A 23,860-nucleotide genomic window follows, 5' to 3' on the forward strand; every position below is an offset into this window, starting at 1 on the left:
CATTGCTCCTATTTTGGCTCTCCTCTAGAATTTGTGTGAAGAAATTTTGTTGATCTCCCATCATTTGAAGAACCATATCTGAATGTCAAAGTTGGGCTCATCTTTTTGTTGTGGGTGGGTGTGAAAGTGCTCATATTGTGGCATTTGGAATTGGTTGTAAAGTGAGTTTTGGGTGGATGGTTGTTGTTGATATTGGATGTGGTGATTTTGGTGGGAAAAGTTGGGGTAGTAGTTAGGATTTTCATTGTATGAATTGTAAGGTATTAGGTTTGTGTTGACTTGTTCCTCAAACTCCCCATACCCATAGTCATACTCAAAAGATCCACCACATACTCCATATGTCAAGTCTTGGGTCATCATCATAACCAAGATAAAGATACAACTACAAACATGGAAACTACACAAAAACGGTAAGAACGACCTTGAGGAACAAGTTCCTCAAGGTTTAAAGAAAAATTAAAATAGACAAACAAACAAGAACTTAATCACAAAACACCGTCCCCGGTAACGACGCCATTTTGATGGTGAGATTGTCGTCGAGTCTCCCAATCAAACACATTTATATTCTCAACAAACAACTAGTTAGTGGTTAAGTCGAGGTCGATCCATGGGACGGTGTGCTTTGGGTTCTAAGTCTATCTATCTCAATTTATGCTAGTGTCACAATTGATTTGGTTTTGTATTTGGTGAGTCTAGACTAATAGAAGTGATAAAGTAAAACAAGCAATAAAAGGAAGGATGTAAACAAATGATTAAGAGTGCTAAGATATCATGGGTTCATAGGGGATTCATGGGAGTTGATCATACGAACATATTCTCAAGTTATAAGCAAGCAATTATTGTTGTGATGGGATCGAGTTAGTGTATATCTTACAATCCCTAGGAAGATTTAGGTCCTGGAGCCGAATCGGTTAGATTGTACAACACCTACAAGTCGACTTAGTCTCCTCCTATTCAACTCTTATGCATGGTCTAATGAGGCTCGAGTTGGTTTATGTCTTACAAGCCTCATTGAAGAGATAGGTGATGGGTAAAAATGCAAGGATTCATAGGCTCGCATTTCATCAAACATAACATGTGCATGAGTTGGAATCACAACAAGCCAGCAAATAAATTATGTGAACATATTAGATTAAGCATGAATCATTCCCCATGTTGGTTTCCCCTAATTGCGCATTAATCCTAGCTAAAAGACTACTCACTTATTATCAAGTTCAACATGCTAATAAGGTTGTCAATCATATTAACAAAGTAAAACATGATGAATAAATGAAAGCGATTAACAATAATTAAAGCAAGTATTAAGAGGGAATTATACCTATGAGGATGATTCCAAATAATAAAGCAAAGAATAAAAGAAGAGAACTTGATTGATGGAGAGTTGTCAATTCTCCAATAATAACCTAATAATGTTCAATTACCCAATAACAATACTTGAACAATGATTAAGGAAAGATTAAAGTGGAATGGTTGAGATTAAACTATCCTAATCTACTCCTAGTCTAATGGTTGTCTAATTGGCCTCTCCCCTTTTTTATTATTACAAATGGGGTATATATAGTAGTACATCATTAGGTTAAGTAAGGATAAATTAGTAAATAACAATGCTAAGTTTTAAAATAGGGAAATGCAAGTCTTGCGAGGAGATGAGCATATCACGCTAGTGCTGCCACGAGACGCTCGGACCAGGAGGGGAGACGCTCGGATTATGAGGGAAGGGAGACGAGCGTCTTCTGCACGGGACGCTCGGATCATGAGAGGAGGATCTGCTCGTCTTCTGCCTAAGCCGCTCGGATTGTTCCTCAGTGTGGTCCTTGCTTCACATCCTTTAGTCTATGCATACTCCTTATTCTTGCTTTGTTGGTTGTCGTTCTTGCCTTCTCATCATACTAGTTCATCTATGATTATCAACATGCTTCCGAATATGCGCGAGGGACGGGAATTCCGCCTCATTATCTCCTTTCCTATAAAACATATAACATGCACTAGGAAAGCAAAATAGAAAGCATTTGACGGACAAAATGGCCATGAAATGTTATAATAGTATGCAAAATAGGTTCAATTAGGGGACTAAATGTACGCAAATAAGAGTCACATCAACGTCACACACATAAATCCTTTTCACCCAACCTTCACATGTTGACACACACTATATCATAGATGACCACACAATGCAGGACACTCATAAACTTGCTATGACACATATGTAATCACATCATGTTTCACCAAGCGTTCATCAATACTTATAAACACCCCCGTAGTTTACCGGTTAAGACAATAGGATCTAGATTTTAAATGAGGGCGTCTACTCATCCACAGTCGACCTCCTATTGTACTCAAGTCAAGTTCATTTTATTAGACACACTTAGGTTCATTTTTGGTTCATTTGTTTGGGTTCCAAAATCGTCGCTCTGATCCACTTTGTAACACCTCCTTCTTTCCCGGCCAAGGTAATCAGAAGGTGTCACAATCCCGGTTTCCCGAGGGAGTGAAACGGAACTACAATTAAGTAAAAATTTATATAAATAACAAGATTAATGGATTACATACATAATAAACGAATGATATAAGTCATGACTACTATAACCTCTCTAATACAACTATGTCAACTGATACGTGCATTTTATATAGTCTTTTTAAGCCTTTATTGCACGTATTTCTATGCAATTCTCGTAGCTTTATACTACAAAATGCCCCGATTAGTCTACTTTGGTTCGTTTGGCTTTAATTGTAGGAATGGACCTGAAAGTAGCGGAATTGCGCATTTTACAGTCCCGTTAGCATGCATTTAGTAGATGGAAGAATTGGAGCGGAGATATCACTGTCTCGGGATGCGTGGAGTTGCCTTGGAGGAAAGATGATACGTCCTTTGGCTTGGTTCAGTGGTAGTTTGGTCGATCGAGTGGTTTTGTTTGTCAAGTTACTCGATCGAGAGCATTAGGATGGATGGAATACCTCGATCGAGACCCTGCTGTGCTCGATCGAGAGGTGGCTATTTGGAGGTCCTCGATCGAGAGGTTTGGCTGGATTTTTCCTCGATCGAGAGCATTAAAGATGCTCGATCGAGCACTTTACTAGCTGCTACGAGATTTTCTCGCATAATCTTTTTTATCTTAAGTTACATGTTTAATAAATATCTTTCCTATATAAAGGAAAGACGTCATTTGGTTTAGGTCATCTAATTTTCATCTAATTTTCACTCTTAATCCTTCAGTTTTTCTGTCATTAACTTTGTAATCTCGTTCGACGTTATCTTGCTCTATATTTCCGGATCTCACTTTTGTAATCTCCTTACTCTCTTTATTCAATTTAATTCTCTTTTGTACTCTTATTCTTGTCTTTAATTTCTGTTTTATTAGTATTGTTATTAGTTTATGCTATTTCCCCATAATCATCTTTATATATATCATGTTTTCTATTGCTTATTCAATTGCTATTGTTTTATTTATCGCCATGAGTAGCTAAATCCTTTATTGCTAGGATTAGGGCAGCACCTCTCGATCGAACATATGAAGTATTCGATCGAGGACTTCTCAACTTCCAAAAGATCTCGATCGCGTATATAAGCAAGCAAAACCTCTCGATCGATGACTCCACTGAACCACAACCATAGGACGCATGATCTAGCTTCTGAATGACTTCACGCATTCCAAGGCAGTAGGTATTTCCGCTCCAATTCTTTCATCTCCTAAATACGAGCTAACGGGACAATAAAAGGCTCAATTCTGCTTCTTTCAGGTCCATTCCTGCAAATAAAGCCAAACGAACCAAAGTAGACTATTCGGGGCATTTTGTAGCTCAAAACTACGGGAATCGCATGGAAATGCGTGCAAATAAGACTTAAAATGGCTATATAAAATGCACTTAAAAACTAACCGGAATCGCATTGCTTATTTTAATTTCAAAAAAAAAAAATTCGAAAAATTTCAAAAATTTCACGTTTATTTTTGCATATAGGTTGAGTCGGAACGGTGTATTTCGATCATCAAATTGCACTACTTTTTGTCTTTTTGCTTAAGCCTTGCGATAAACTGATATCTTTTTAGCATTGTCTTATTGCATATCTACGAGTTAATGTTAAAATTTAGCTAAACGAATAGACTTGACCTGAAATTTTGGCAACCTACTCATATTTTCTAAGTTTTAGAGCCTTAAAACTGGTGTCATTTATGACCAGTTCATGTAGGATTGTGAGTAGTTACTCCTTGCATAACATGTATCATTAATTTGCACAAGTATGAAATTCAATTTCTTATCGCCTGCATACATTCGGGTTAGTGGTTGGTCTCACATGCAAGGAGGTGCTTACAATCCCTTTTCTTCCATTTTACCCATTAACTCCACATTTAGCCAAATTTGCCTTTCGACCCTTAACTACATCCAAACATAGCCTGCCTTGTCAAGCTAGTTTAGTGGTTGTTTTCGCGGTATATTGTTATTGAGCCGAATTTGGTTTGTATTTGATTATCGGGAGTTGGTAATTTGGAGAAGGAGGATAAAATGAAAAAAAAAAAAGTTGAAAAAGAAAAAAAAAAGAAAAACCGAGAAAGAAGAAAAGAAAAAGAAAAGAAAAGGATGAAAAAAAAAGAATTTGATTGTTGTCGGTTCTTACTCCTATGCGATCATTTTATCTTATAAGTGGTTGATATTATTCGGTTTGGTAAGTTTGTATGCCGAATCAAGGGCATTTGTGCTTAATTTTGATGGATTAGGAAGCAGATGTGTTTTATTTGGTTTTGTTAGGATGCTAGCTTGGCTGTTAACCTCACATTCCCAAAAATGTTTTGCCTTTCTTACCCATTACCTCACTTTTCCATACTTTTGTAAGCCCTCGGTTGTGACGGGACCTTGTTTGGTTGGAATGTATGTGTACGGTAGCTAGAATTATCTATCATACTATATTGCATGCATGCTTATGTGGGTCGTAGTTTAAGTGAGCGACTATATTTCTTCTTCTCTTACAATTAATTGCTTAACCTTTGCTTCATGAGAGAAGAGTGACCCGTGAGAGTCCATTATCAAAGGTCTTGCAAGGTCGACGGTTCAGCTTTGTTATAAACATCTTACAACTCGTTTGCATTTGATAGTTTTTGCTATAAGTATTAGTTTGCTTGCATTAAATTGGTTTAAGTGGACGGTTTGTAGCTTGCTCTGTGTTTTTATTCCGTTCCATTAGTTAGTTAGTTGCATATATTTGCTTGGGGACAAGCAAAGGTTTGGTTTGGGGGGTTTGATGCGTGCATTTTATATAGCCTTTTTAAGTCTTATTTACATGCATTTCCATGCGATTCCCATAGTTTTGAGCTACGAAATGCCCCGAATAGTCTACTTTGGTTCGTTTGGCTTTAATTACAGGAATGGACCTGAAAGAAGCAGAATTGAGCCTTTTAATGTCCCGTTAGCTCGCATTTAGGAGATGGAAGAATTGGGGCGGAAATACAAACCAAATTCGGCTCAATAACAATATACCGCAAAAACAATCACTAAACTAGCTTGACAAGGCAGGCTATGTTTGGATGTAGTTAATGGTCGTAAGGCAAATTTGGCTAAATTTGGAGTTAATGGGTAAAATGGAAGAAAAGGAAATGTAAGCACCTCCTTGCATGTGACACCAACCACTAACCCGAATGTATGCAGGCGATAAGAAATTGAATTTCATACTTGTGCAAATTAATGATACATGTTATGCAAGGAGTAAGTACTCACAATCCTACATGAACTGGTCATAAATGACACCAGTTTTAAGGCTCTAAAACTTAGAAAATATGAGGAGGTTGCCAAAATTTCAGGTCAAGTCTATTCGTTCAGCTAAATTTTAACATTAACTCGTAGATATGCAATAAGACAATACTAAAAAGATATCAGTTTATCGCAAGGCTTAAGCAAAAAGACAAAAAGTAGTGCAATTTCATCATCGAAATACATCGTTCCGACTCAACCTATATGCAAAAATAAACGTGAAATTTTTGAAATCTTTCGAATTTTTTTTTTTTTGAAATTAAAATAAACAATGCATGCAGAAATTAAACGTACTAACTGAAATGCAATAAAAACAATATGCAGACACAGATATGGATGCACATACCCTCGCCAAACCAAACTGTACAATGCCCTCATTGTACCCAAAATAGGGAAAGGAAATGCAAACTGAAAAGAAGAATGAAGCTTCGGAAAACTTACATGAACACGCGAAGTAGGGACCTCCCCAAACCAGCCAGCAACAAGGGAGGTCGCTAATAGCTTCATAATGACATCACCGAAAGCGAATCAAAATAACAAACCCGATCGAGAGAGCAAAGTACTCGATCGAGTTGAATCGATAGTCGAAGTGCTCGGTCGAGGAAAGAAAATTACTCGATCGAGTGGTCGTCATCTGCGGGTCCTCGATCGAGAAGGACAAGCGTTCGATCGCATGAAATGCGTGCAAATAAGACTTAATAAGACATAAGACTTAAAAAGGCTATATAAAACTATGGGGAAGATAGGCACTTCCCCGTCTGTGACTTTACCTTCACCCTCTCTACCCCGTCTTTTATCTTTGACTACTGTGACGGGTAGACTACCACCACCTCCACCTTCTTACCTCCTTGATTTCACTCCTACCGCTTCTAGGAAGTGGAAGAGGACTTCCCTTGCTGTTAGGGAAGTCGGAGAGGGGTCTACACCTACACAGGTTGGGCACACACCCGCGTCCACGCCCACGCACACGCACACGCCTACACCTGCACCCTCTGTCTCTCAGCCGGCCTTAACGGCTAATTTTGTTTCACGTCATACTTTTGAGGCGCCCGAGGTCATGGACTAAGGGCGTCGTGATGGTCTTCTTTTAGATATGTACTGGAGAGTAGTGGTCGGATCGGTTTTGTTACTCGTCGTCAAAAGTTACCTAGACCAAAACAATATTTATAACTTCACAAACTACTCTACTCTTAGTAAAGAGGTAAGTAAAGGTCGGATCCCAAAGGACGGGTATTGATATAGGATTTTCAATTGCAAATGGTTGTGTCTAAGGGTGTCACAATTTGGGTTGAGGTAGGAGATCAACTAAACGAATCAATATAAAAGCAAAGCAATGAAAACAAGCAAGATGATTAGAATGAGATGTAAACAATTGATTAAAAGCACTAGGGTGTCATGGGTTCATAGGGGATTCATGGGATTTGATCATACAAACATGTTCTCAACTAGATGCAAGCAAGTATTGTTGTGATGGGATCGAGTTAGTGTATATCTTACAATCCCTAAGAAGGTTTGGGTCCCGGAGCCGAATGATTAGATTGTACAATACCTACAAGTCGACTTAATCCTTCCTATCCAACTATATGCATGGTCTTATGAGACTCGAGTTGGTTTATGTCTTACAAGTCTCATTGAAAAGATAAGTGATGGGTAAAAAAATGCAAGGATTCATAGGCTCGCATTTCATCAAACCTAACATGTTCATAAGTTGGAATCACAACAAGAAAGTAAATTAATTATGAAAATTTTTTTGGATTCATAGGCTCGCATTTCATCAAACATATAGAAGACTACACTACAAAGGAAATGAACATTTTTTTGGATTTTTGAATTTTTCAAATTTTTATGGTTTTTATGATTTATGAAATAAAAAGGCATGTTTTTGTATTTTTCACAATTTTTCAATTTTTATCATTTTTGTTTTAAAACGTTATGTTAGAATTTCCCATCCCCACACTAGTATGGGCATTGTCCTCAATGGCCAATACGATAGAAAATTATGCAATCTATATGAAAATGCATGATTTATATGCTAAATGCAAACTATATGACATATAAACAAGTGATGCAACTAAACTATACTATATGATGTATGATTTTTTTGTTTTGGTTGGAGAGCATAATTTAAATTTGCTCCCAATGCATATGCATAAACTTCCCCAAACCAAAATAGACATTATTTCTAATGTCAAAAATTGGGGGAGTTCATGCATAAGGATGCTATACATGAAACTACAATTGTCATTTTGGATTTTGAATGTGGGAACAATAAAAGAAACACCTCAATGGGACCGAGGTGTGAGTCATCTAATTGATGCTAGGACTCAAAAATCATGATCAAGATAAAAATTATATGAAAAACAAGAGAAATAAACAAACCTTAAAGGAGGTGTAGGAGACTCACAAAGTAATGTGACATCCTCCCAGGAGCTTGCTAATCCTTAATCTTCGCCCATTGCATCATCACTATCATCTCCATCATCATCAACCTCTTCACTAGAATCAACCTCCATAGACCCGGAGTCATCTCCACTTTCACTTGAACTTCCTTGCTCTTCCTCACTACCCTCTTCTTCTTCACCTTCTTCATTTTCTTCTTAATTTTCTTCACCTTCTTTTCCACCACTCTCAACAACAACCTCCTCTTCACCCAAGCTAACACCCCTAGAAGCACTAGGAAAGAAGACTTCCTTATCCGCCCAACTAGGCAAAGGACAAGATGGGTCAAGAAGTCCTTGCCTAGCTAGATGTAGGAGGGGCGGATATTGTGCTCTATAAGCATCGACTCTATCCTCATAAGCTTGCTTGTGCATTTGTTGCATCAAAAGAGTCAAGTAGTCATTCCCCGCCTTAACATTTTTGGGTTGAAACTCATGGTAGGTGAATGGGTAGGGTGGAGTGATAATAGAGGAGGAGGGCTCGGCAATGTCCTCCCTTTGATGTTGTATAATGTACTTGGCTTCCTCGGAGAGTGGGAGAAGGTAGTTTGGCCTATGGACATTTAATCGGCAAATTTTGTTCGGTAAAGTGAAGGATTTGGCATCTTTTGTTAACCACCCAAATTTGTCGTCAAGAGTATCATTCTTGACCCATTTGAATTTTTGAACCATGGTGGCAAGATCAATGATATGGCCTCCCTTAACCGGTTTATAGGTGCCATCCTTGTTGAAGTTCCGATTGAAGTGTTTTGCCAAATAAGTTACCAATCCTCCATTAACAATAAAGGTCGTACCTTCCTTGCCATGATCGATATTGAGCCACCTCTCAATTAAAAGTTGAAGAATGGTGTACTTTGTGGTGAACTTGTTAGGATTCATTAATCTCAAAAGTTTACATATTCATAGTATGATAGTTTAATTTAGTCATAAAATTAAATCGGATCTTATGCATGCAAAACAATTACAAGTATAAGGAGAAGATCAATTCTTACATTGATGATTTCGGAATATGGGCACTAGTAAGTTCGCCTTCTTACCAGTTCTTGAGCTTTTCAAAGGTGGAAGAACAAGACTCAAGTGTAGAATCTCTCCCTAAGAGATGTACCAAGATAACCCCTTAATTATTTTAATTAATATAAGACTAGTATTAAATAAAACAAGCTTAAAATTTGACACAAAAATGGTGTTTTGTTCTCTTGTATTTCGGTCAAGAGAGGAGTATTTGTGAGGTTTATTTCTCTAAGTTTTATTTCACAAATTTTAGAGAATAACAATTTTTCTAACACTTAAAAAATAGTAAAGTAGTGAATAATTATAGAGGAATCCCTTGGCTTCCTCTTAGTAGAAAAATCGGTGGGGTGGGATAAAGGGGAGCCAATGCATGGTCTTTGTTCTTCTCAAGATGAGACTAGGTGTGCATGGCTATGAGTAGGGTTTAATTATTGTGTGTCCATTTAAAATGGATGGTCCATTTTATTTTGCCATTTGTCAATTTTGTCATATGTCACATGTTACATGACATGTTACAATATAATGTATTTTTAACATATTAAAAATCAACATATTAATAAAATATGTCACATACAAAATTAACTAGTATTCTTAATTACTTGTACCAAAATGGTTTATCGAATTATAAATTTCAACAACTTGTATTTATAATAAATTATTCAATATGTTTCAATTGTTTCGTAAACAATAATTTAATCTAAGTAATAAAACGATTCGATTACTTAGACCGTATCTTATTTAATCGAATTACAATAAGATACGTTAATTTTAATCACAAAATCATCCGTCAATTTTAAGAAATTTAATTAACTCGTATCAGCATACGATTAATTAAATAATCAATTAAGAGCATTACCCTATAGGTATGACCTTAGGGGATCAACTGATCACCACCGTCGTATGACAGTAATGTCAAACTCTAGTCAGCCAATCATTACCGATATGTGTGGACCAGTTGACTGTAAAGTATTACTATCCCTCATGTATTCTTAAATATGAGATTTAAACATGTGATCATCATGATCGACAATTGTGATCGCATTATTGTCGGGGACACTCCAACAATCTCCCACTTGTCCTCGACAAGTGTGCGACACCAATTCTCTTGCCCTATTACTATCTCCCACTCAATGCAAGGTGTCTTTCGGGTCGTACTTGCAAGTGATCATATCAAGAGTGGTTTCCTCGATCTGGAGAATAACTGATTGACCGGAATTATCTACCATAGATACCTTCCGAGCGTGGCCACGCATTTCCAGTTCATTACTCCTCGAGTGGCCCTGAGATATTGTTTTAACCCTGACAAAGGGGTGGACAATTCCTATCGCACTATTCCTTTCGACTAGCCACAGCTCATCATAACCCAAAATAAGCACTTTAACCCCATTTACGAAGGTCGTAGGATCATAAATCAAAGTTACTCTGAAATTGTGCCACCTAGGGCGAACAGTCTTTAGTCAAAAGAATCGACTCATTAGAATACTATAGTAGTTCTTGCCATGACCAGGCTATATAAATTTGCCAGAACTCTATAAGCGGTCATTAGGCCCGACAAAGTGTTCATAACAGTCTGCCTATGTGATCGACTAGTCATCTCATATGACTCTATGGCGCTTGAACTTGCCATCAATCGCATCACACTCTAGTCACTTCGAGACGTCACCTCATACAAGTGACTATGGGTGATTACTATATCAATTTAGTTCACTTTAATTAGGTTCAATCTTGTCTCTATAACCCATTTGAATATGACAAAGTAATGGAAAAATTTAAAGACAAATGTGATTATGCATATGAACAAATAAAACAACTCTTTTATTTCATATCAATATCTAACATAAAACTGGCATGCGTTTAAGTCCCATGGACGCAACATGTCCATCATGTTTAGCCTGCAATAAAGGCTTGGTGAGCGGATCAACAATGTTATCATCCATCCCCACCTTAACAATCGCAATTTCCTTCCTTTCAATGAAATCTCTAATTACATGGAATTTTCTAAGTACATGTCTAGATCTATTACTAGACTTGGGCTCTTTAGCTTGGAAGATAGTCCCATTGTTGTCACAATATAGAGTAATGGGATCATTGGCGGTAGGTACTACTTTTAGCCCTTCCAAAAATTGCTTGATCCACACAGCTTCCTTGGCAGCTTCTGATGCTGCTATGTACACAGCCTCTGTTGTAGAATCCGCAGTCACAGCTTCCTTGAAGCTTCTCCAGCTAACGATACCACCATTGAGCATGAAAAAAAATCCAGCTTGTGATTTCATGTCATCTCTATCTGTTTGAAAACTGGAGTCCGTGTAACCCTTAACACAGAGCTCGGAGTCACCTCAAAACATTAAGACAGAATCCTTAGTCCTTCGCAAGTATTTAAGGATGTTCTTGACGGCAATCCAGTGACTCTCACTAGGATTTCCTTGATATCTACTTGTCATGCTCAAAGCATACGAGACATCTGGACGAGTGCATATCATGGCATACATGATTGATCTAACGGCGGAAGCATAAGGGATCAACTTCATGCGTTCAACATCTTTGGGTTCGGTGGGTGATTGAGACTTGCTCAATATGGTCCCACTAACCATAGTAACCAAGCCTCTTTTGGATTGGTCCATGCTGAAGCGTCGAAGAATCTTATCAACATACGATTCTTGACTTAATGCCAATATCCTTTTGGGTCTATCTCTATAGATCCGGATACCTAATATGCGTTGTGCTTCTCCTAAATCCTTCATTTGGAAGTGGTTACCCAACCACTTCTTAACGGAAGACAACATCGGAATGTCATTTCCAATGAATAGTATGTCATCCACATACAATATTAGGAACACAACATTGCTCCCACTGAACTTCATGTATAAACATGGTTCCTCAATACTTCGAGTAAAACCATTTTCTTTTATGACATGATTAAATCGATGGTTCCAACTTCTTGATGCTTGCTTAAGACCATAAATGGATCTCTTAAGCTTGCATACTTTGTTAGGATTTTTAGGATCCACAAAAACTTCGGGTTGTATCATGTACACCTCTTCTTCTAAATGCCCATTTAGAAAAGCGGTCTTGACAGCCATTTGCCATATTTCATAATCATAAAATGCGGCGATCGCTAACAGTATTCGAATTGATCTTAGCATAGCCACGGGGGCAAAGGTTTCGTTATAGTGAAGACCATGAACTTGAGTAAAACCTTTTGCCACTAGCCTAGCCTTGTAGACATCATCATATCCTTCTATGCCATTCTTTACTTTGAAGATCCATTTGCACTAAAGATGTCTTGCCCCTTCAGGCAAATCCATCAAGTTCCAGACTTGATTTTCATGCATAGAACTCATTTAGGATTTCATGGCTTCAAGCCATAAAGCTGAATTGGGATTAGAGATTGCAGCTTTGTAGGTGGCGGGTTCGTCACTTTCTAAAAGTAACACATCTAGGGTCCCATCCTCTTCGATAAGTCCAACATATCTATCAGGATGGTGAGAAACTCGACTCGACCTCCTCGGTTGAGGAATGACAACAGAATTAGACGACAAAGGAACGTCTTCTTGCGTCTCTACTTCGGTTTGTGGCTCTTGAACTTCATCAAGTTCAAAATTTCTCCCACTCTGTCTCTTAGAAATAAACTCACTTTCTAAGAAGACAACCTCATTAGACACAAACACTTTGTTTTTCTGAGGTTTGTAGAAGTAATATCCTCTGGAGGTAATGGGGTAACCTACAAAGATGCATTTTTCGGATCGTGGGGCAAGCTTGTTGTCGGTCTTTGCCTTGACGTAAGCATTACATCCCCAAATCTTCATATAGGATAAATTAGGAACCCTTCCTTTCCATATCTCATATGGAGTCTTTTCGGTTGCCTTTGTTGGACTATTATTCAATGATTTGATTGCGGTTTGGATTGCAAATCCCCAAAACGAGTCGGGTAACTCGGTTTGACTCATCATGGATCGAACCATATCTAGTAGGGTTCGATTTCTCCTTTCGGCAACACCATTAAGTTGTGGTGTACCGGGTGGAGTGAGTTGTGACACAATTCCACAACCTTTCAAGAGTGAATCAAATTCATTACTAAGATACTCTCCACCACGATCGGATCATAGTGCCTTTATCCTTTTGTTCAATTGGTTTTCTACTTCATTTTTAAATTCTTTAAATTTCTCAAAAGCTTCACTCTTATACTTCATTAAGTAGATTTACCCATCTACTTAATGATCAAGGTTGACCTAAAGAAAGCTTATGACTCGGTTAACTGGGATTTTTTGCAGCAGATGTTGAATGCACTGAATTTTCCTGAGCATTTCAAACATCTTATTATGGAATGTGTTACTACTGCATCTTATTCTTTGGTGTTGAATGGAGAGACTTTTGGACACTTTCATGGGAAGAAGGGGCTCAGGCAGGGGGACCCTCTATCCCCTCTACTCTTCACTATTGCCATGGAGTATCTTTCTAGAGTGCTCAACTTTACCACTGAAGTTCTGGAGTTCAGGTATCATTCTTTGTGTGGGAAACTGAAGCTTCATCACCTGATGTTTGCAGATGATTTGTTGCTGTTTTCTAGAGGAGATTCTCAATCTATCATGCTGCTATTACGTTCTTTTGCCTCTTTCTCTGCTGCTTCTGGCTTAGAAATGAACAAGACCAAGTCTAATATTTATTTTAATGGGGTTTCTAAGAGAGTTAAAGACCAAATCTTTGCCAAGTCTGGGTGTGTTGAGGGCAAGCTTCCCTTTAAATACCTTGGTGTTCCCATTACTGCTGGCAATTTGGGGAAGAGGGAGTGCCAGGTCCTTGTGGAGAAAATTGTTGAGAGGATCAGAATGTTTGGGTCCAGGCACATTTCTTATGCAGGGAGATTAACTTTAGTTCAGTCTGTGCTCACTTCTCTCTATACATACTGGGCAAATATTTTTCTTCTTCCTAAAGGGGTCCTCCAAAAGATTAATAGTATTTGTCGCAATTACTTATGGGATGGGACAAGTACTTATGGTAGAGTACCTCTGGTGGGATGGGAGCAGGTTTGTACTCCCAAACAGGAGGGAGGTTTGGGTATTCGAGATAGTTTTCAATGGAATGTTGCCTCCATTGGTAAATTGGTGTGGTGGATTTATAGCAAGCCAGACAGTCTTTGGGTGAAATGGGTGCACCAGTTATTCTTAAAAGGGTGTCCCTGGGCTACATATCTTCCTAAGTCCCATTTGAGTGGCAATTGGAAGGCAATCTGTAGGACCAGTGATGTTCTCTCTACTGGTTACCTGAATGGTACTTGGCTTGCTGATGCTAAAGGATATAGTGTACAGTCTGGCTATCAGTGGCTTCGTCACAAAGCACCAAAAGTTGGCTGGGCTAAACTAGTTTGGTGTAATTGGGCTATACCTAAGCATTACTTCCTGAACTAGCTCATTCTGAAGAATGCTTTAAACACTAAAGATCGTCTGTACAAACTTGGTATCTGTCCTAATGAATTGTGTTGTATCTGTGGTACTGATAAGGAGACACCCTCACATCTCTTTCAGCACTGCAGGTATGTTCTTGCTGTACTGAACTCTCTGTGCAGCTGGTTGCGAATTCCTGTGCCATCTGGGAATGGAATCATTTGGTTAGGAAGAAGGAAATGGCCTGCTGTTAAGAAGCTGGTCTGTGTAGCTGTCCTCATGAGTGGATATTATGCTGTCTGGCAACAAAGAAATGCTGCTAGGCTAGAAGGTGTGCTGTTACGTCCTGATGCTCTTGCTATGCAATGTAAAGTCTTGATGAAAATCAAATTGTTAGGACAAGTGAGTAGAATTAAGAAGAGTAGTGATAGGCAATGGCTTGAACAAATCTTGATGTAAGCTAGTATAAATTATGATGTATCTTTGTAACCTTGGTTTGTGCTTAATGAGAATTCTTACATTTCACCAAAAAAGTAGATATACCCATATCTACTTAAATCATCGGTGAAGGTTATGAAGTAGTCATAATTTCCCCTAGCGGTGATGGTCATTGGTCCACATACATCGGTATGTATAAGTCCCAATAGTTCACTAGCTCGAGTCCCTTTACCACTAAAAGGATTACGAGTCATTTTTCCTAGGAGTCAAGATTCGCATACACCATATGATTGAAAATCGAATGGTTTAATAACATTAGTGGAAACTAATCTTTTAATGCGATTCTCATTGATATGACCCAATCGACAATGCCAAATGTACGATTTATTTGGATCACTTGATTTGAGTTTCTTTGATTGTATATTATAGATGTCTTTACTTGGATTAGAAGTTTCTAGAACATAAATGCCATTAATAGAAGAGCCTCGGCCTATGACCAAGTCATTTCTTGAAATAATACAACAATTGTTTTTAATGGCAAAAATAAAACCTTCTATGTCTAACATAGCAATTGAAATAATGTTCTTAGAAAGAGAATGTACTCAAATCCATTTGCTAAAACAAGCACATAAGTTCCCTTGGATGTAGCCGCTACCCTAGCTCCATTCCCAAGACGGAGATCAACATCGCCCTTGCTTAGCTTTTCCACGTTTCTTAGCCCCTGTAAATGATTACAAAGGTGAGAACCGCAACCGGTATCTAATACTCACGTTGTGGTGGAAGTAAAATTTACATCAATAACATAAATTTCAGAAGGAATTTTACCGAGTGGAATAACAAGTCCATCTCTAATATTTCCCAAATATATGGGGCAATTCCTCATCCAATGTCCCATGCCATGACAATAATGGCATTCATCATCAACTTTGGCTCCTTTGGTAATCCCACTAGCCATTTTGTTCCCATTGTTGAATCTTCTACCTTTCTTTCCCTTCCTTTTGAACCATTTTCCTTTAGTTGCAAGAGCTTTCTTGCTAGGACTCCCACTAGATTTGGCATCCCTTTCTTCCAAAGATAAGGATCTCATAGATTTAGCGAGATGGTCTTCCCGAGACGCATCCACAAAAGATCTAGTCATAGTAGGACGTATGGTGGAAGTAATGAAATTAAGGTTTCCATCGGAACCGATCCCAAAATGAAGCTCTCTAGTAGTATCGAGATTGTGGTTGGAGCAAATATCGTCAAATAAGTTATGACAAGACTCAATGGTAATAGGTGTAGTTGCTTTAGAAGGATCCATTGCGATAAATAAACTACAAATATGGAGGTAAAGGAAATATTAACATTTGTCATTTGATCAAATTTGCAAACATTTTAAACAAATTTTTAAACATTTATATAGTGACCTCTACCCAACTATTATAAATGATTCCGAGATCCAAATTCATATCAATTCGGGCACGGTGAGCCGATTCATCCCTTATTAATATAACTCGGTGGATTAACTATTTAATCGATTCTACTTCTAGAACTCTCGATCGATAAAATTACTCTAATATTTATCTTTAGCCCGGAACACATGCGACTACGGTCACGAATACTTCCGTTGAGCTCAATCCAAATTTCGAAGTAATAACATTTTACTACCCACTTACCCAACGTAACAAGGTTTGTATTACGGTGAAGCCGGATTAACTCCCTTATGAAATTGGGATTCATGGTTTCTACTATTTGGTAAGGCTAAATCTCAATTATTAATTTAGCGAGAGATCATGTCAATTTATTATCTATCACGTTTTAAGTGAACTAAAGCGGTGAACTACGATAATTATAATTGACACGGTCGATGACTCGATTAAAATACAGTGCATGTTTAGTTATGGCGATTTAGCGATGCATGCAAACATATAAAGAAAATGCAAAGCATAAATATAAAGTCCTAGTATGGCCTTCCTAAAATACTAAATCTAATAAACTATTAGAAATTCGGAAACCAACTCCTTGGTCCTTTGAACTTCGGTCTTGGCACGCATCTGGAGGTAACACCGTCTTCATGGAAACTCCGGGAAATTACAAAATAATAAATAAAAATTACATAATTTCCTATTATACATTTGTAATAAAAATAAATCTATTAAATTACAAAACGGTGATACGAGATCACAATAATTACAACCGAATCGATATTCCCATGCATTTCGAAGTAAAATTACATAATTCAAAAATTATATAAATCAAAAATATGACAATCATAAATAAAATGCAGCATTAAAATATGTATTAACATGCTTAATTTTATACTAAATCGCCTTTTAAGAGCCAATATCGTATATTTTATCGGTTTTTATGGATTTGCGTGATTATAACTTGTTAAAATCACAATATGTTACATAAATTCATATTTATGTTCAAGTTAATTACCCTAACAATCTTAGTACTCAAAACTTAGTCTTCACTAACATTTTGACAATAATTCAACTTGATTTCTTAATATTGTTCATAATGGACCCAAAAATACAATTTTATAATATAAACTCCAAATTAAATAATAATAATTTCAAAAGTTGAAATTAAAACTCTTGAACATTCTGGAAAAATTCCATGACACTCATAATATTCAAAACTTAGGTTAAAAATTTCAAAAATTTTCGAGAAAAACATCGTTGCGGTTTATCGGTTTTATCAAATATGACCATTAAAATATGAGAAAATTAATTTTAATCAACTTTTCACTTTTAGATCTGAAATGTGGGATAAAATGAAACATATGACGTTTTTCTTTAGTCATGAAATATGTTTTAGCATTATAGGCTAATTTAAGTCACTATTTATTTAAGTTTTACTCAAAAATTCATAAATCATGCAAAAAAAGTTCAAATCATCTAATATTTTTACACACACTGAGTAAAAATGCATGTGACAACATATAAAATTTTCATGACCAGATTCGAAATATAACTCATATTAACCTAATAAACCCTTTAAATTCGATTTTGACTTATAAAACCCATATTTTATGCAAAATAACTTAGTTTTTCATGAAATTTAACATGCAACCAGTATATAATATATGTGAAAACATATCCAAAAATTACTGAAAAATTCGAAGTTGAAATATTTTTGTCCAAAAATGACATTTTCTTCATAAAAATCACATTTTAATGCCAATAATATATATAATGAACAATAAAATCCATAAATCATGCCATATGACCTAAAATCCATTTAGGACCAGAAACTTTTAACATGCAAAATTATTTCGCGATTTATCTTCATAAATCCTAAATAACAAGTTTTATTTGTTAACTAATTAACTCGGAAAAACAAACCCGATTTTGCATGCAACAACCTTAAGCTCTGATACCACTTGATAGGATTCATTAATCTCAAAAGTTTACATATTCATAGTATGATAGTTTAATTTAGTCATAAAATTAAATCGGATCTTATGCATGCAAAACAATTACAAGTATAAGGAGAAGATCAATTCTTACATTGATGATTTCGGAATATGGGCACTAGTAAGTTCACCTTCTTACTAGTTCTTGAGCTTTACAAAGGTGGAAAAACAAGATTCAAGTGTAGAATCTCTCCCTAAGAGATGTACCAAGATAACCCCTTAATTATTTTAATTAATATAAGACTAGTATTAATTAAAACAAGCTTAAAATTTGACACAAAAATGGTGTTTTGTTCTCCTGTATTTCGGTCAAGAGAGGAGTATTTGTGAGGTTTATTTCTCGAAGTTTTATTTCACAAATTGTAGAGAATAACAATTTTTCTAACACTTAAAAAATAGTAAAGTAGTGAATAATTATAGAGGAATCCCTTGGCTTCCTCTTAGTAGAAAAATCGGTGGGGTGGGATAAAGGGGAGCCAATGCATAGTCTTTGTTCTTCTCAAGATGAGACTAGGTGTGCATGGCTATGAGTAGGGTTTAATTATTGTGTGTCCATTTAAAATAATCAACACAATTAAAAACCCTAACCCCCCTATTTTTCGGTACACACATAAAATGGATGGTCCATTTTATTTTGTCATTTGTCAATTTTGTCATATGTCACATGTTACATGACATGTTACAATATAATGTATTTTTAACATATTAATAATCAACATATTAATAAAATATGTTACATACAAAATTAACTAGTAATTCTTAATTACTTGTACCAAAAAGGTTTATCGAATTATAAATTTCAACAACTTGTATTTATAATAAATTATTCAATTTGTTTCAATTGTTTCGTAAACAATAATTTAATCTAAGTAATAAAACGATTCGATTACTTAGACCGTATCTTATTTAATCGAATTAAAATAAGATACGTTAATTTTACTCACAAAATCATCCGTCAATTTTAAGCAATTTAATTAACTCGTATCAGCATACGATTAATTAAATAATCAATTAAGAGCATTACCCTATAGGTATGACCTTAGGGGATCAACTGATCACCACCGTCGTACGACAGTAATGTCAAACTCTAGTCAGCCAATCATTACCGATATGTGTGGACCAGTTGACTGTAAAGTATTACTATCCCTCATGTATTCTTAAATATGAGATTTAAACATGTGATCATCATGATCGACACTTGTGATCGCATTATTATCGGGAACACTCCAACAATCTCCCACTTGTCCTCGACAACTGTGCGACACCAATGGTTGTTCGAGTCTCCACCTTGGTAATATTCAATGAGCTTAAAAACTCCATGGTGAAGGATGAGTAGGTCGACTCTTGCATATTAAACAAAGTAAGCAATCCCATGGACTCGAAGAAATTCTTTGTTTGTTCTAAGACACCCAATTTGGTCAAAGTCTCTTGGCATATGAACTTAGTGGGTAAAATAGATTTCTTAGCAAGAGATAAAAATTTCTTCCTATGGGCATCGGATGCGAAAATTACCTCCGTATAATCATCTAGTTGCTCAACAACCGGAGTAGAAGTAGTAGTTTCCACCATAGGAGGAGCAGTCTCTTGAATCTCCATACTTGCACTTTGAACCACCAAAGCCTTTGAAGCTTGCAGAACTTGTTGAGCTTGTTGCCTTTTTGAGAGATTCTTCTTTGGAGGTGCCTTGCTTCCACCTTTTGTCCTAGCCATCTTCTCCTTGTATGTAGTAACACCAAAGGGATGCTTGATTTCTTCAAGTTTCAATAAGACCCAAATCGATTTAGGATAGTTGAATTTTGCCTCGCATCCTAAACATCGATTCAAACTTTGAAGATTTTGGTGTTTTAATTGCTTGTTGTTGACAAAGGAGTGATTTGTTTGAGTTTTGAGGGAGTTTGGAATTAATTTGGGTGAATTTAGTTGAGAAGTTTGATTTTTGTGGATGGAGGGATTGAGGGTTTTGAGGGTTTTGGAGATGTGGTTGTGTTTTGAATGAGGTAAAATGAAATGGGAAAGGTGGGGTTTTAATCCCGTTGGATTTGAATTACACAGGGGAGACGAGCGGATTCTGGGTCGGGACTCTCGGATTCTGCTTCAGTTTCCTTCAGAATAAGACCGTGCTGAGACGAGCGTCTTCTGAGGAAGACGAGCGTCTTTCTGAAGGGGGACGAGTGGATTTACTTGAGGACGCTCGGATTCCTTGTCAGGAGGAAATCCCAAATTTTACCAGCAGTAAGACGAGCGGATCCTTGGTGAGACGAGCGTCTTGACTGAGACGAGCGGATTTACTTGGAGACGCTCGGATCTTCAGTCAGACCAAAATGTTTTTCTTTCCAGCTCTCTCAGGACGAGCGTCTTCTTCCCAGGACGCTCGGATTCTCTATCAGGACGAGCGGATTCTTGCCGGGCCGCTCGGATTGTCCCTATACCTCACGAATTCACTTCCATCCGTGGGTATTTCATAACCCGTGTCATTTACTCTTCATTCCTTTGGTCTTCATTGTGGGGGCACTATGAAGGCTTGGATAGCCTAGGCAATTGCTATCCCCACACTATGTCAAAACACTACACATTAATAATCATATAAGTCCCTCCCTCACTTTCTCTCGAAATGATGAAAATCTTGATCAAGGCATAAAAATACAAATCCAAAATTGACAAAAATGCAATACAATAAGTAAAGTGCAAGTTAAGGGGTTAGAATATTTACAAATGGTGGTTTAGGGAGGACTCCACCGAACTCTCATCCATAAATGAGATGTCAAGGGGGCATAGCCAAGGTGTTGTTGATGTTGCTCAACACCTTGAAGAAGTAGTCGAATGCTTGTTCAGTGTTATGATAAAGATCCTCAATAGACCTTTGCACATGTTGTTCTTCATTGTGGTCTTGGGTCATAGCATTACCAATATAAGGATTGAATAACCCTTCAAACTCATCATCCTAAAGACCGCATACTTCGTCTACTTGTTCCCCAATAGTATCATGAGTTGATGAGAACAACTCCTCTTTCTTCTTGTCATTATGGCCTATGAGGCCTTCTTCTTCTCTTGTCATGAGTGGTGGTGAGCTATTCAAGCTCTCATTCTTGTTGAAACATTCTTGCTCTTTGGGTGGAGCATCTTGGAGATTACCCATTTTCTTCTTCCATATGGGTGGTGATTCTTTACCCATATCTTGTTCTTTGCATTGAGATGCCAACTTCTTCCTATCACTTTCTAAGCTATAATGATCAACCATAAAACATGGCTCATGTAGTCGGGGAGCTCTCATTATCTTGTCAAGATTAAAAGTGATTGTTTCATCTCCCACTTCAAGGGTGAGCTCTCCATGTTTCACGTCAATCACCGCTCCCGCGGTGTGTAAGAAAGGTCTTCCTAAAATGATAGGAATGTTGGAATCCTCCTCTATATCAACAATAACAAAGTCCAACGGGATGAAGAACTTGCCAATTCTTACCGGCACATCTTCCCATACCCCTAAAGGTGTCTTCGTTGATCGATCCGCCATTTGAAGTGTGATATTAGTGCACTTAAGCTCTCCATTCCTAACCTTTTGCACACCGAATATGGCATGACACTCACACTTGCCCCAAGGTCACATAGAGCTTTGTTGATTGTGGTGTTGCCAATGGTACATGGAATAGAGAAGCTTCTCGGATCCTTTAGTTTCGGAGGTGAACTTCCTTGTAGGATGTCACTACTCACCTTAGTGAAAGCAATAGTCTCAAGTTTCCGGATGGATTTCTTCTTTGTAAGAATATCTTTCATGTATTTCGCATAGGCCGAAACATGATTGATTAATTCCGTAAATGGAATCGAGACTTCCAAGTTCTTCACAATCTCCATAAACTTCCCAAGTTGTTCATCAAATTTAGGCTTAGCTTGACGACTTGGAAATGGAAGCCGAATCACAATAGGCTCCTTCTCTTTAGCCTTCTCTTCATTCTTCTTTAAAACTTCTTGAATGGTGGGTTCTTCTTCTTTAGAGTTTTCCACAACTCTTTCCTTGTCACTAGCCTCCACAATGTCTTCCTCAATTTGCTCCTTTGGCCCTTCATACCTTGTACCACTCCTCAAATGGATGGCACTTACCGATTCATGTCTTGGGGGATTACTTTGAGGTGGTAATTGCCCCTTTTGTCTTTGTAAACTTGAATATGCTAATTGAGACATTTGGGTCTCCAACATCTTTGTGTGAGCTAGTATGTTGTTAATGGTGATGTCTTTTGCTTGGCTATCCTTTTGCATTTGAAACTCTTGTTGGTTCTTTTTCATTTGAAGGATCACTTTTTGAACATCAAAACCTTGGTCATTTGTTTGATTGTATGGAGTTTGATTTTGATAACCTTGGTTTTGATTGTAAAAGGGTCTTTGAGCTTGGTTTCTCATTGGAGGTGTGGTGTATGTTGCTCGAGGATTTTGAACATTTTGGCTATTGTATGAGAGGTTTGGATGGAATTTGGTGTTTTCATTTTAATAGTTGGAATAAGGGGTACCACTCTTGTATGCTTGGAAAGCATTCACTTGTTCCCCTACATTCACTTTGGTCATGTCCCAAAGTTCCACAACTCTCACATACTCCACTTGGAATTGATGAAGATGCCACCATGGCATTCACATGTTGCTTAGGTGATTTGGAGGCTTCTTCAAGTTTAGCCATAGCCTTTTCAAACTTACAATTAATGGTGTCGATATGAGCACTAAGTTGAGCACCCAATTGAGTAATAGAGTCCACTTCATGCTTTCCTCCTCTAGTAGCTTTCTGAGGTCTACTATATTGCGAGTTATGGACCGCCATTTCCTCAATCTTGTTCCATGTTTGATTATCGTCAACTTCGGTAAACATACCATTTGATCCCATATTGAGAATGTTTTAGGAGTCTTCATATAGACCATTCCAAAATTGTTGTACAAGGAACCACTCGCTAAGTCCATGATGTGGACAAGATCGGCAAGTATCCTTGAATCTCTCCCATGCTTCATACAAAGATTCCTCATCCCTTTGTTTGAACCCGATGATTTGGGCTCTCAACATGTTAGTCTTCTCCGGAGGATAGAACTTTTTGTAGAAAGCAAGTGCCAATTTCTTCCAAGAGTCAATACCAAGAGTAGCCTTGTCTAGGCTCTTTAACCATTGTTTCGCGGAACCAATCAAAGAAAAAGGAAATAAGACCAATCGAATTTGGTCTTGAGTCACTCCGGTTTGAGAAATCGCATCACAATAGTCACAAAAAGTCTCCATATGAGAATGAGGGTCTTCACTAGGCATCCCCCCAAATTGACTTCTCTCAACTAATTGTATGAATGGGGATTTTGCGATGAAATTACCGGTTAAGTGTTATGGGGTAGGAGTACCATTTGGTAGTTTCTCCTCGGTTGGTACGGAATGTGATGAAAATTTAGGCATTTTGGGTTGATTTTGTGGTTGGTTTTGTGTTGGGTTATCCTCTCCT

General features: G+C 37.4%; 1 non-coding gene across 1 annotated transcript; it reads left to right on the top strand.

Annotated features, from left to right (window-relative positions):
* Positions 1 to 23,335: 23,335 nt before the first annotated feature.
* LOC141650058 (small nucleolar RNA R71) lies at positions 23,336 to 23,442 on the top strand. The gene has a single exon (XR_012546120.1). It is a non-coding gene; the product is annotated as a small nucleolar RNA R71 (small nucleolar RNA).
* Positions 23,443 to 23,860: the final 418 nt, after the last annotated feature.

This window comes from Silene latifolia, chromosome 3 (assembly GCF_048544455.1).
Source record: "Silene latifolia isolate original U9 population chromosome 3, ASM4854445v1, whole genome shotgun sequence".
NCBI classification, from domain to species: Eukaryota; Viridiplantae; Streptophyta; class Magnoliopsida; order Caryophyllales; family Caryophyllaceae; genus Silene; species Silene latifolia.